The sequence below is a fragment of the Protopterus annectens genome, chromosome 1.part1 (genome assembly GCF_019279795.1).
Source record: "Protopterus annectens isolate FY-2018-M chromosome 1.part1, PAN1.0, whole genome shotgun sequence".
In the NCBI taxonomy this organism is placed as follows: Eukaryota; Metazoa; Chordata; order Ceratodontiformes; family Protopteridae; genus Protopterus; species Protopterus annectens.
In genome coordinates this window covers 1,161,707,888-1,161,720,079 of record NC_056726.1, presented here as the reverse complement: position 1 = coordinate 1,161,720,079, position 12,192 = coordinate 1,161,707,888, and the positions used below count along the sequence as shown (strand labels likewise).

The following is a 12,192-nucleotide window of genomic DNA, read 5'->3' as shown; positions in this document are numbered from 1 at the left end:
AAACCACCCTTGATTTTCAGGAAAATAAGTCTTTGATATAAATTTCAAGATGGTGGTCATCTGAGAAACACCCTCTCCATATAGCTCCCGTATCACTCAGAAAGTTAACTACAAAAAACAGCAAATCCTTGGGAAAGACCCTTCATTTCTGAAGATCCATCTGACTTATATCTGATTTATCTGAAAAACCTAAAAACTGGTAGTCTAGCACCTCAGTTCTACACTTAATGCTCAGCAAACATCTAAAAATGAGCATACAAGTGGATTTATAGAGGCCTAAGGCTTCAGCACCACAGCAACAGACAGCAACCACGAGGGGATCATCTAGTCAAAACCAAAGTTAAGAAATGCCAAAAGAAGATGAAAATATGGACATTCAAACATTCAAAACAAAATGATCATCTATTTCTTCTTCTCCAGAAAAAGATGTTATCCCTAAGAGACACAGAACCTCCAAAACACATCAAGAGCAACCAAAGGAACCCAGCAAACGAAGGCCGACGGCTCCATTCAAATGGATGAACTGAAAAGTGCCTTGCTACCTCTGCAATCTGCCATACAAGGTTTATCTGAAAAAATGAACTAATGCGGTACTTCAATCAACCAAATTGCCGAGCATTTGGAACTAATTGAAGGGAGATCTAAGATAAATGAAATGGAAATTGAATGTCTAAAGGATGAGTTGAAAATTAAGGATAAAACTGTAAGTGGCATTAATCAAAACTTCTGGATCTAGAGGCTAGAAGTAGGCTTAATAACCTTATAATCAGGGGGTTATCAGAGAAATATGAACCAAATCATCTGCTTGAAACCATTACTCAAATTTTTAATGCCCTGCTGCATGCAAGAAACCCCCCAACTGATTGCATCATTGAAAGAGCGCATAGAGCCATGCAGAAACAACAAAGTACTTCAGTGCCAAGACCCATTTATGTCAAACTTCTTATTCACCAAGATGTTCAAGCCATCCTTTCAGCCTATAAAAAGCTAAACCACTTTGTATGGAATAATCAGTCAATTTCTATTTCCCAAGATTAACCTCCTGAAATCAGAGAGAAACGCTGCAAACTATCTCCCTACTGTGCAGATCTCAACTCACGCAAAATTAAGTTTCAAATGAAGTTCCCATGCTCCTTGTCCTTCTTCCATAAAGAAATTAAATATACAATGCCCTCGCCCAAAGAAGCGGACTCAGCTTTCATCAAGTGATTTGGCTTGGCTCCGACTAAACAGTGAAGCACCGTGCTGCATTATCTTACTTACCGGAGGCTATGGATGATGTTTCTGATCCCATTTAATGGCCGCTGAAGATGGTCACTAACCCTCCGATATGTAGATATAGCTATTTGGGGCTGGGGCTTGCTTTCGCTATTCACTGGCTGGTCCTGGGAACATTTGGCCCTGCTTTGGTTGGGCTGGGGAATTTTGAGCGGTGTCATCCTTGAAGAGATCTTGCATGTGCACTTACTAAGCAGGAAGTAAGGTAGCGTAATTCCCCTGATGGCCGGTGTTGCCATGTTTGAGTCAGTGAGGCCATGTGTCACTTGTTGCCACTTTCTTCATGAAGACCGTTTCTGCTGTGCAGGAGTGTCGGGTTCTGCTCTGGTTCTTCAGGGCTGACTATTCGATTGAGGAGCAGGTTGCCAACTGAATTCTGCTTCCTGGGTGGGTGAGAGTTGTTTTTGATCTGTGCAGCCGCTACCTCGTTTTAGATTCAGAGTAGGCTCTCCCCCAAGGCACCCTTTGTGTCTGTGTTTGTTCATTGAATCTTGAGTTGGGTATAGTCCTATATTTTTTTATAACTTTCAGTTGCAGTATGATGACAGAATCCTGGTTCTGGGTTTTACTATTCTGCTTTGCTATTACTCTAGATTGTAATGTTCTGTGCACTGGTACATTTGTCAGTTCTTGTTGCGGCAATAAGCCATGTTCTAACTGTGATATTAATGCTGTTGTTACAATGGAATGCCCACGTCTTCAATGATAGCATGATGGACTCATCTTGATGTTTAATTAAATACTAACTGGGACCTTCTCGATCAAGTCATACAATATTAGAACTTTCTATTGCTCTTCAATGACCTGGCATTTGTTGATGCTAATACTTTCTTATCCACTGCTTTAAGTACCTTCTGCTAGTTCAGTAATTTGACATTTGTACTGATGTTTTTTGCTATGTTATGCTATTAATACAAGTAATTAGAATGTTTTATTATGATTAAAATAGGATATATTGGGCAATTTGAAGAGTAGGGAACATAAGTTAATAATCTTAACCTCTAACTGTAATTCTTTAGACATATATTCCCTTATCTCCATACCTTTCTTTTTCATATATTTTACTAGTCATTATGAAGCTCGAAATTGATGGTGTAATGATGAATGTTGTTAGTGCATATGCTCCAAAAGTTGGGTGTGCGATGGATGAGAAAGAGAAATTTTGGAGTGAGTTGGATGAAGTTGTGGTGAGTGTACCCAAGGGTGAGAGACTAGTGATTGGAGCGGACTTTAATGGGCATGTTGGAGAAGTGAACAGAGCGGATGAGGAAGTGATGGGTAGGTATGGTGTTAAGGAGAGGAATACTGAAGGTCAGATGATTGTGGATTTTGTGAAAAGGATGGACATGGCTGTGGTGAATATGTATTTTAAGAAGAGGGAGGAGCATAGGGTGACGTACAAGAGTGGAGGAAGATGCACACAGGTGGATTATATCCTATGTAGGAGGGCCAGTCTGAAGGAGATTGGAGACTGTAAATTGGTGGCAGGGGAAAGTGTAGTTATGCAGCATAGAATGGTGGTCTGTAGGATGACGTTGGTGCTCAAGAAGAGGAGGAGTGTGAAAGCAGTGCTAAGGATTAAATGGTGGAAGTTAAAAAAGGGTGATTGTGAAGTGGAGTTTAGGGAAGAGTTAAGACAGGCACTGGGAGGCAGTGGAGAGTTACCGAATAGCTGTGTAACTACAGCAGAACTAGTAAGGGAGACTGCTAGAAAGGTGCTTGGTGTGGCATCTGGACAGAGGAAAGAGGACAAGGAGACCTGGTGATGAAATGAGGAAGTACAGGAGAGTATACAGAGGAAGAGGCTGGTGAAGAAGTAGTGGGATTCTCAAAGAGATGAAGAAAGTAGACATGAGTATAAGGAGATGAGGCGCATGGCAAAGAGAGAGGTGGCGAAAGCTAAGGATAAGGCGTATGGACAGTTGTATGAGAGATTGAACACTAAAGAGGGAGAAAAGGACCTGTACCAATTGGCTAGACAGAGGGACAGAGCTGGGAAAGATGTGCAGCAAGTAAGGGTGATAAAAGACAGTGAGGGAAAGGTACTCACAAGAGAGGAGAGTGTGTTGAGCAGATGGAAAGAGTATTTTGAGAGGCTGATGAATGAAGAGAATGAGAGAGAGAGAAGGTTGGATGATGTGGGGATAGTGAATCAGGAAGTGAAACAGATTAGCAAGGAGGAAGTAAGGACAGCTATGAAGAGGATGAAGAATGGAAAGGCTGTTGGCCCAGATGACATCCCAATGGAAGCATGGAGATGCTTAGGAGAAATGGCAGTGGAATTTATAACTAGATTGTTTAATGAAATTTTGGAAAGTCAGAGGATGCCCGAGAAGTGGAGAAAAAGTGTTTTGGTACCTATCTTTAAGAATAAGGGTGATGTGCAGAGCTGCAGTAACTACAGAGGGATAAAATTGATCAGTCACAGTTTGAAGTTATGGGAAAGGGTAGTAGAAGCTAGGTTAAGAAGGGAGGTGATGATTAGTGATCAGCAGTATGGTTTCATGCCAGGCAAGAGCACTACAGATGTGATGTTTGCTCTGAGAGTGTTATTGGAGAAATACAGAGAAGGTCAGAAGGAGTTGCAGTGTGTCTTTGTAGACTTGGAGAAAGCATATGACAGGGTGCCTAGAGAAGAGTTATGGTATTGTATGAGGAAGTCGGGAGTGGCAGAGAAGTGCATAAGAATGGTGCAGGATATGTACGAGGGTAGTGTGACAGTGGTGAGGACTGCAGTGGGAGTGACAGATCAGTTTAAGGTGAAGGTGGGATTACATCAAGGATCAGCTCTGAGTCCTTTCTTATTTGCAGTGGTGATGGACAGGTTGACAGATGAGATCAGACAGGAGGCCCCGTGGACTATGATGTTTGCAGATGACATTGTGATCTGTAGTGAGAGTAGGAATCAGGTTGAGGAGACTCTGGAGAGGTGGAGATATGCTATAGAGAGCAGAGAAATGAAGGTCAGCAGGGCTAAGACAGAATATATGTGTGTAAATGAGAGGGAGGGTAGAGGAATGGTGAGGATGCAAGGAGTAGAGTTGGTAAAGGTGGACGAGTTTAAGTACTTGGGATCAACAGTTCAGAGTAATGGTGAATGTGGAAGAGAGGTGAAGAAGAGAGTACTGGCAGGGTGGAATGGGTGGAGAAGAGTGTCAGGAATGATTTGTGACAGACGGGTACCAGTAAGAGTGAAAGGGAAGGTCTACAAGAGGGTAGTGAGACCAGCTATGTTATATGGGTTGGAGACAGTGGCATTGACAAAAAGGCAGGAGTCAGAGCTGGATGTGGCAGAGTTAAAGATGTTAAGATTTGCACTCAGTGTGACTAGGATGGATAGGATTAAGAATCAGTATATTAGAGGGTCAGCTCATGTTGGACAGTTTGGAGACAAAGCAAGAGAGATGAGATTGCGTTGGTTTGGACATGTGCTGAGGAGGGATGTGGGTATATTGGGAAAAAGGTGCTAAGGATGGAGCTGCCAGGTTAGAAGACAAGAGGAAGGCCTAAGATAAGGTTTATGGATGTGCTGAGAGAGGACATGCAGGTGGTTGGTGTGACACAGCAAGATGCAGAGGATAGGAAGAAATGGAAAGAAATGATCCGCTGTGGTGACCCCTAACGGGAAAAGCCGAAAGATGATGATGATTACTAGCCATTCTCTGAGTATTAGATATTTTGTTGTTAATATTATAGTCTGCTAAGCTACTTTATTCAGCAATGTACTTGGATATTGAAATGGGTTTGGTCCTATTTATTTGATCAACTTTTACAACTGGTTAAACCCTTAATGGAAACTATTTGGATATGATAAGAAGGGTTTCTGATGGCTTAGTTTGGAGTTGGATTAGCAATGTATATTTTTTGTAAATACTGTTTGTGTTTTGGTTTTCAAGTGATTTTCATAGTTATGTTAAAGTCATGCTTATCTGCTGTGTACTTTGTTTTTTCACTGTCAATGATAGGGGTTTTGTGGGTAGGCACTTGGGTAGTTTTGAGAGAGTCTTGTGCTGTATATTTAATAGTTGTCACACACTGTACTGATATTAGAACTAATATTGAGCCATATATCTCCCACTGCATATACCCATATAGCTTAACCCTAATTCCCCTTAACTATAGATAAGGCCTGGAACATAATTTCCTGGAATGTCAGAGGAGTCCGGGAGAAAAGTAAAAGAAATTTGTTAATGCACCTACTCTGTAAATCTGAATCACATATCTGTTTTATTCAAGAAACACACATGACCAATGAGGACTGGTTCAAGGAGAAGAACATAAAGTGGGTTAAAGACATTATTTCATCAGGCACCAGTAGTAATTCTAAGGGAGTAGCGATTATTACTAAAAATTCCTTTAAACCTTCTATTGTCAATAAAGGTGCTGACCAAGTGGTTACTTCACATGCTTAACTCAACATTTTGATAAACCAGTTTTATTTCTAAACCTTTATGGACCATGCTCGGGCCAACAAGTAGTCATCCTAAAAATCTATAATTTTATACTTAAATTCCCAACCCACCTTTATATTTTAGGGGGGATTGGAATACGGTTATTGACCCTAAAGTTGACTGCTCCAATAAATCTAAAGCTTATAACACCCAGGACTCCCTAGCTTTGATGGAATTGATTTATAATTTTGATTTGATGGACCCGGTTTGTTTTGATAGCTATTCTGGGAATAACATTTTTTTCACATACTTCTTCAAGTGCCACCACTCTTGGTCTCGTATAGACTTTTTTCTGGTGTCTAGTATGCTAAATAAAAGGCAAATTAAATTCTCAACTGAGCCTAGATTCCTTTCAGATCTCTCAGTGATAGTCTTAGGAATAGATTTTACATCTAATATATCCCTAGTCAATAGAGATTCTAACTGGTCTCTGAACAGCAACATCCTGAAAGACCTGAAAGTAATTGAAGAAATTACAATAGTTTTAAAAGAACTCTTCTCTGCTTCTCGAGATCTGGATATCCCTTTTCACGTTAGATGGGCAGCGTGCAAAACTGTGCTTAGGGGAATTTTTATTAAAAAATCTAGCTATCTTAAAAAAATGAGAAAGGAAAAGGAAAATGGATTAGTGTCAGAGATTAAGAATCTAGATGATAAACTCCTAGCTAACTACTCTCTGCCTCTGGCCACGGAAAAGGAGATGTTAAAAAAGCAAAGAGAACTTTTTGAACTACATCAATCTAACTACTCCTTTCAAGAATTAAGATTTATAACTAAATACTCCAAATGGATTCAAGCCCCCTCCAAAGCTCTAGCTAGATTGATAGAAAAAAAGCTTAAATCTCCAAGAACTGCACTTATTCAGCATCAAAATACACTTTATAAAACAGATACGCAAATTATTCAACTATTTCACCAAATATATTCGGATATTTATGCTAGTAATAATCTCCAATCCTCTTGTGCTGAGATGGAAATCTATCTTAACAACCTCACATTTCCAAAATTAAAAGAGAGTCAGAAAAGCATTCTCTCAGCTCCTTTGACTTTCCAAGAGGTCCTTGAGGCCATAGATAATCTCAAACTAGGGAAAGCCCCAGGCCCAGATGGCTACTCTTCAGATTTTTTATAAAACATTTAAATCTATCTTAGCTCCCATCCTGCTTAAACTATATAATTTTATTTCAAGCAATGGCATTATCAACCTTTATATTAACCACTCTAAAATCATACTAATCCCTAAAAATAACCTAGATAATTCTAGTTTAAACAACTATAGACCAATCTTCCGTATGAATGTGGACATAAAAATCCTTTCGACTATCCTTGCGGGTAGGCTTAAAAAAATATACACTCCCTAATCTCTGCAGAGCAAGCAGGCTTTATGTCCAGTAGACATACCTGGGACAATACTTTAACCTTGGAAACCATGATCAGCCTCACCAAAAAAGACAGAAACCGTAGATATGCAATGATTTTAGATGCATGCAAGGCATTTGATTGGGTCAATTGGAACTTTTTGTTCACTGTATTGTCCTACTTTGACATTCCCTCTGAATTCGTCAACATTATCAAAATTTTATATAAGAGTTCTTACACATGCCTTTGTATAAGCAAGCAATATTCTCAACCGATAAAAATTTAAAATGGTACTAGATAAGGGTGCCCTCTATCCCCTCTTCTGTTTAACCTATATTTAGAACCCTTCTTCTTATATATATTGCATAGAACCTATCATTCAATCCCCAGAATCCTCAGCACCAGTACTAGTTTAACTGCCTTTGCAGATGACCTGAATCTTTACTTTTACCATCCCTTGTCTGAAACCAAGAAACTAGTTGATTCTCTGAATACTTTTGCCTATATTTCAGAATACCAAATTAACCAAAACAAATCCTTTATTTTCCCGATCAACCCGTTAGCACATAGACATCATCTCTTTCCAGATTCATCTTTTTGCACTGTATACTCCCGTAAATATTTAGGAGTTTCATACAATCACTCTTCTTCCTCCATTCTACATTCTAATTTATTAAAAACTTGGTTATCTATTTCACAAGACACGTCGAGATGGCAACAGTTGAAACTCGTTATGTTAGCTAAAACTTCTATCATTAAAATGAATATTCTTCCAAAGCTCTTCTATCATCTCATTGCATCTCTCTCCCCCACTCCTAATCTCCTTTTTAACAGAGTGAGACAAGAATTTGTGATTGCACAACACTGGGGAAAGGGGAGCTTTCCCTAAACAGCACTGTTTAAAGATCACGCAGTAAGCTCAACCCAAAATGTTCATGATTCAGCAGGGAAATCGAGAATAAAAGTCACCCAATTCACATTTCCACTATAAAAAGTTCAGCCAATGAAACTGAGCCACCTGACTCAGCTGTGCTAACCCTTACTTTACCTCTGTCCTAACCCCAACCCCACAGATTACCTCATGCAAAACCTTTTCCATAGCAACACCACTAAACAAGACACTCACAAACATAGACTTCACATACAAAACTAAATCTAGCTCCTTCCCTGTTTCTCTAACCGAATACACAAATACATGTGCGCGCGCACGCGCACACACACACACACACACACACACACACACACACACACACACACACACACACACATTACCACCCCTTCACAGCACCAAACATATACAACACTAAATCTGCCTCCTTCCCTAACACTTTATTTGACCCTAATCCACAAACACATGTGCGCACACATATACACATACAGTTACAAAAACATGCATCTGGAGCATTTCTCCCTGGGTCGCTACTGAAAACTGGCTTTGCTCCAAGTTGGACTTTCCTGGTAAACAAATGTTAAATAAATAAACAAATAAATAAATAAATAACTATACACACATTCCCACCATTACCCATACATGCACAACTCTAAATCTATTCCCTTCTCCAGCTCTTTTTTAACCCAAAAACACTTGCTAACACATTCCCACTCATGATGCTAAATCTTTCATTTTACCACACGTTTCAGTTTTAAAAGAAACTTCCACCTACCATGCAAACACATCCTAAACAGAATATGAACACCCTGTTGACTTCAATATTCTCAAGTAGTGTAAAACAGAAAAGAAAAATGATCAGTACTGTATATCACTGAGATCAGAATGTAATTACAGCTACAGTGCCAAACCAAATAAAGAATGCCTGACTTTGGCTGATTTATAGCTGCAATTTGAAAAAAAAACAGAGGTAAGTCACTTCATTAACACATACCATGTAGCACAATAAAACATTTATCACTATAATGTGGGAAACCGTGTTGTAACAAACAACTTAGGAGTCAGAATATTGTGGATAACACAGTGCACTACAATACAGGTAAACTGACAGCAGGGATATCCACTAAGTAATAAGTATCTCAGTTCAACCAAAAGGGTGCATGGTTGCAGCAGAACTAGCTGCCGAGCAGAGGAGCATGTGGGGTAACAGCACAGGGCATGATCAAGAACTGACATGCTCTGGGGGACCTCGACTTGACTGGCAATAAGGAACAGGGCAAGAAAGGTCATTGCCCTGATGTGGGGGGGGGGGGGTGGGTCTCAACCTGAAAGAAAGATGGCTGGATAGATTGCAGTCCCGTTGTTGTTATTTTGGTGTCAGGGCTAATCCAGACAGAGAATAAGGAACAAGGTCAGGCTGCAGCTAACCATATGCACGTGAATCTCAAAACATTTTGAAATGAACATGAAGTCTCCATTACATTATTTACAGTTTGTCACAGAAACACACTTCTAACAGACTGTAAACATTTATTTATTTTCTGTTTGATGACCAGGTAAAAATACCCTTTTCAGCCATGACCCCGGCCCAGATGTGTAAACATAGGAGCAGAGAGGGTAAAAGTGTTGCAGCTATACAAGTTATTAACAAATGCAAAATATAGAGGATTATAAGCACTTTGTTCATAACCATGGTATTATGTGCACAAGACATGGATACCAAGAAAATAATTTCAAGATCAAAGCTCAAGAGATGAGTTGTGGAATTCTTGCTGAGAACATATAATTAAGGTGCAACCAAGGACCGATCGTAATTCTCTGCAGTGCATGATGCTTGTTATTAAAAAAATGTAGTAAGTGTTTTCCTGTCTTTCACAGCCATAAAGCACTTACCAAACATTGTCAAAAAGATTGCATGACATGTTAGATTGGTTTACCTTAGGGTAAGAGAGTCAGAAAGTAAGAAAGACAGGGAAGATTACAAACACAGACAGCGGGCAAAAAGACATCTGTTTTTAATTCTGCCACTGTCATTTGCTGGCTACAGCTGGCAAGTTTTATTGCTTTGATCATTACCTGTTCTTAACTGAAGCAGGAGATGCTTAACAATTGTTAAGATCAGGTCTCATGCTGCAGATGTGCTTATCAGGTTTGTTTTTTTCGTGATATCAGAGTATAATCTTAGAGCTCCATGCACTGTAACAATGGTATAAATATATGAATTCTAATACTCACATTACTTAATACATTAATTAATAGTTTGGTTACATTCTACACAAATAATTGCAGTGAATTGTTTCAATACCTCATGTAGAACACAAGGAAGAATAGGAGATGTAGCAGAACTGTGCAGAAGGAAGTAGCTATACAGGCAGCAGCGGATAGTAATGATGTTAGCCTTTATCTATCAAGCATTTCATGCATGGTCATTATAGAGTTGTTCTGAAAGAAATACTCTGAAGTCCTTGAAGGTTCCTTTATCTCTTAAATATATCAGGAGGGAGACTATCCCACATAGTATGTCCTAGTCTGGAAAACGCTCTTTTACTTACAGCTGTTTTAAAGGATGGTCTTCTAAATGACATGTGCTGTTAACATGTCCACTGGAGCCACAGTATAGAACAGTGTCAGAATGCTGGCGGTATAGTAGTACACAAGGCTGTTGCCACTGACAGGGGAGGGGGCACTAGTGATACTATTGTTAACCAGCATGGATTGTCATGCATGCACACACTGATCGGCATATGTAACTCGCAGGGGTACATATCTTGTCAAGGGACTGCAGGAACGGCAATGGCTGGAGAACTGCACAAGAGACAGAGGAACTATTATAGGCCCGATGGACACATGGCATGCATATCCTTAAGAAGGGTAACACAAACAAGGCCTTTCATGATCAGGTGTTGCAGTGACTGTTATAAGACATCAGCAATGTGGCCAGCCATAATAAGACTGCAGTACAGGTGCATTGCAAGACTACTTTTATGATACTCTATACCAATACCAATACCAATGCAAAGGAAATTGCCAGAGATGGGCTGACCACAGGGGTGCACAATCGACACAGCAGCATGTCATAGAGGTGAAGACATTTCTGGCATCCCTCTTTGGTTAGGGTGAGTGAATCTTCATATTTGGAAATTGTTTAATTGTTGGAACTGGGCTGGTGGCAACTGACTCATTGTCTTATGGGCAACATTAAGTTAATTCTATTAAAGTCCATATCTGTAGGACAGTGACTCATAACTGAGGATAACGTCCTCATAAAGAAAAGAACATATCCATAACTGTCTTCCAGAAACATTGAGGTTGCAACAACAAAAACTGCAAGGTAAAAAAGTAATCATAGGCTATGTGCACAATTGGCATGTATCAGTCAGTGTCCCATGGGGTTGTGCAAATTGCCATAGCTATTTTGTCTTCATGCATTCAAAAGTTCAACAGCTAGAGGCTATATCACAGTAATTTGGAACATATGTGATGTCAGCAGTGTAATATGATTTATTTATTTTACATTTGTTTACCGGGAACATCTGACTTGGAATGAGCCAATTTTCATTGGAGACACAGGGAGGAATGCTCCAGATGCATGTCTTTGTAACATGGGAGGAAACCGGAACACCCATAGGAAACCCACACAAACACAGGGAGGACATGCAGACTCCATACGGCAGGAACCTGAGTCAAAAATTGAACTGGAAAACCTATTGCTTTGAGGTGACAATGCTATCCACTGCACCACTGCACCATCCATTGGCATAGCACAGTCTGATAACACAGTGACACTGTCAACAATGTTAAGATGTTTTTGGGCACTTTGCCCCCTTTGCCTGTCAGAATTCAGCTCCGTTCTGGTTCATCAGCCTATTTGTTCTCCATCACTGGGATGAGGGTCAGTGAGGAGGAGCTATCATTGCATCATTTAGACAGCAGTCAAGGATGGTGCAAGGGAGTTTTCTTATTTTTCTCCTTGGCCGCAACAGACAAGACATTGTGAAGGAATATGCAAGGTGCGGTCTGTTGAGGATGTTCCATCACTTCTGCAAAGGAAGTTCCCTCTATTCGGCTTTGCTCCTGACCTTGTCCATGAATGATAGTTCCCCCTGCAACTACCAGGGAAATCACACTGTCTAATGTGCCTCATGAGGATGCACAAATCCCTCCCACCCCTGGGACAGGCAAACAGGTCATGCCTCTTCAAAAGTCCCCAGCCCC

General features: G+C 40.1%; 1 protein-coding gene across 1 annotated transcript in view; it reads left to right on the top strand.

The window, feature by feature from the left end:
• The window catches only part of CACNG7 (calcium voltage-gated channel auxiliary subunit gamma 7), an 878,616-nt gene that overhangs the window by 547,081 nt on the left and 319,343 nt on the right, over nt 1-12,192 (top strand). The gene's annotated exons all lie outside the window — the stretch shown is intronic.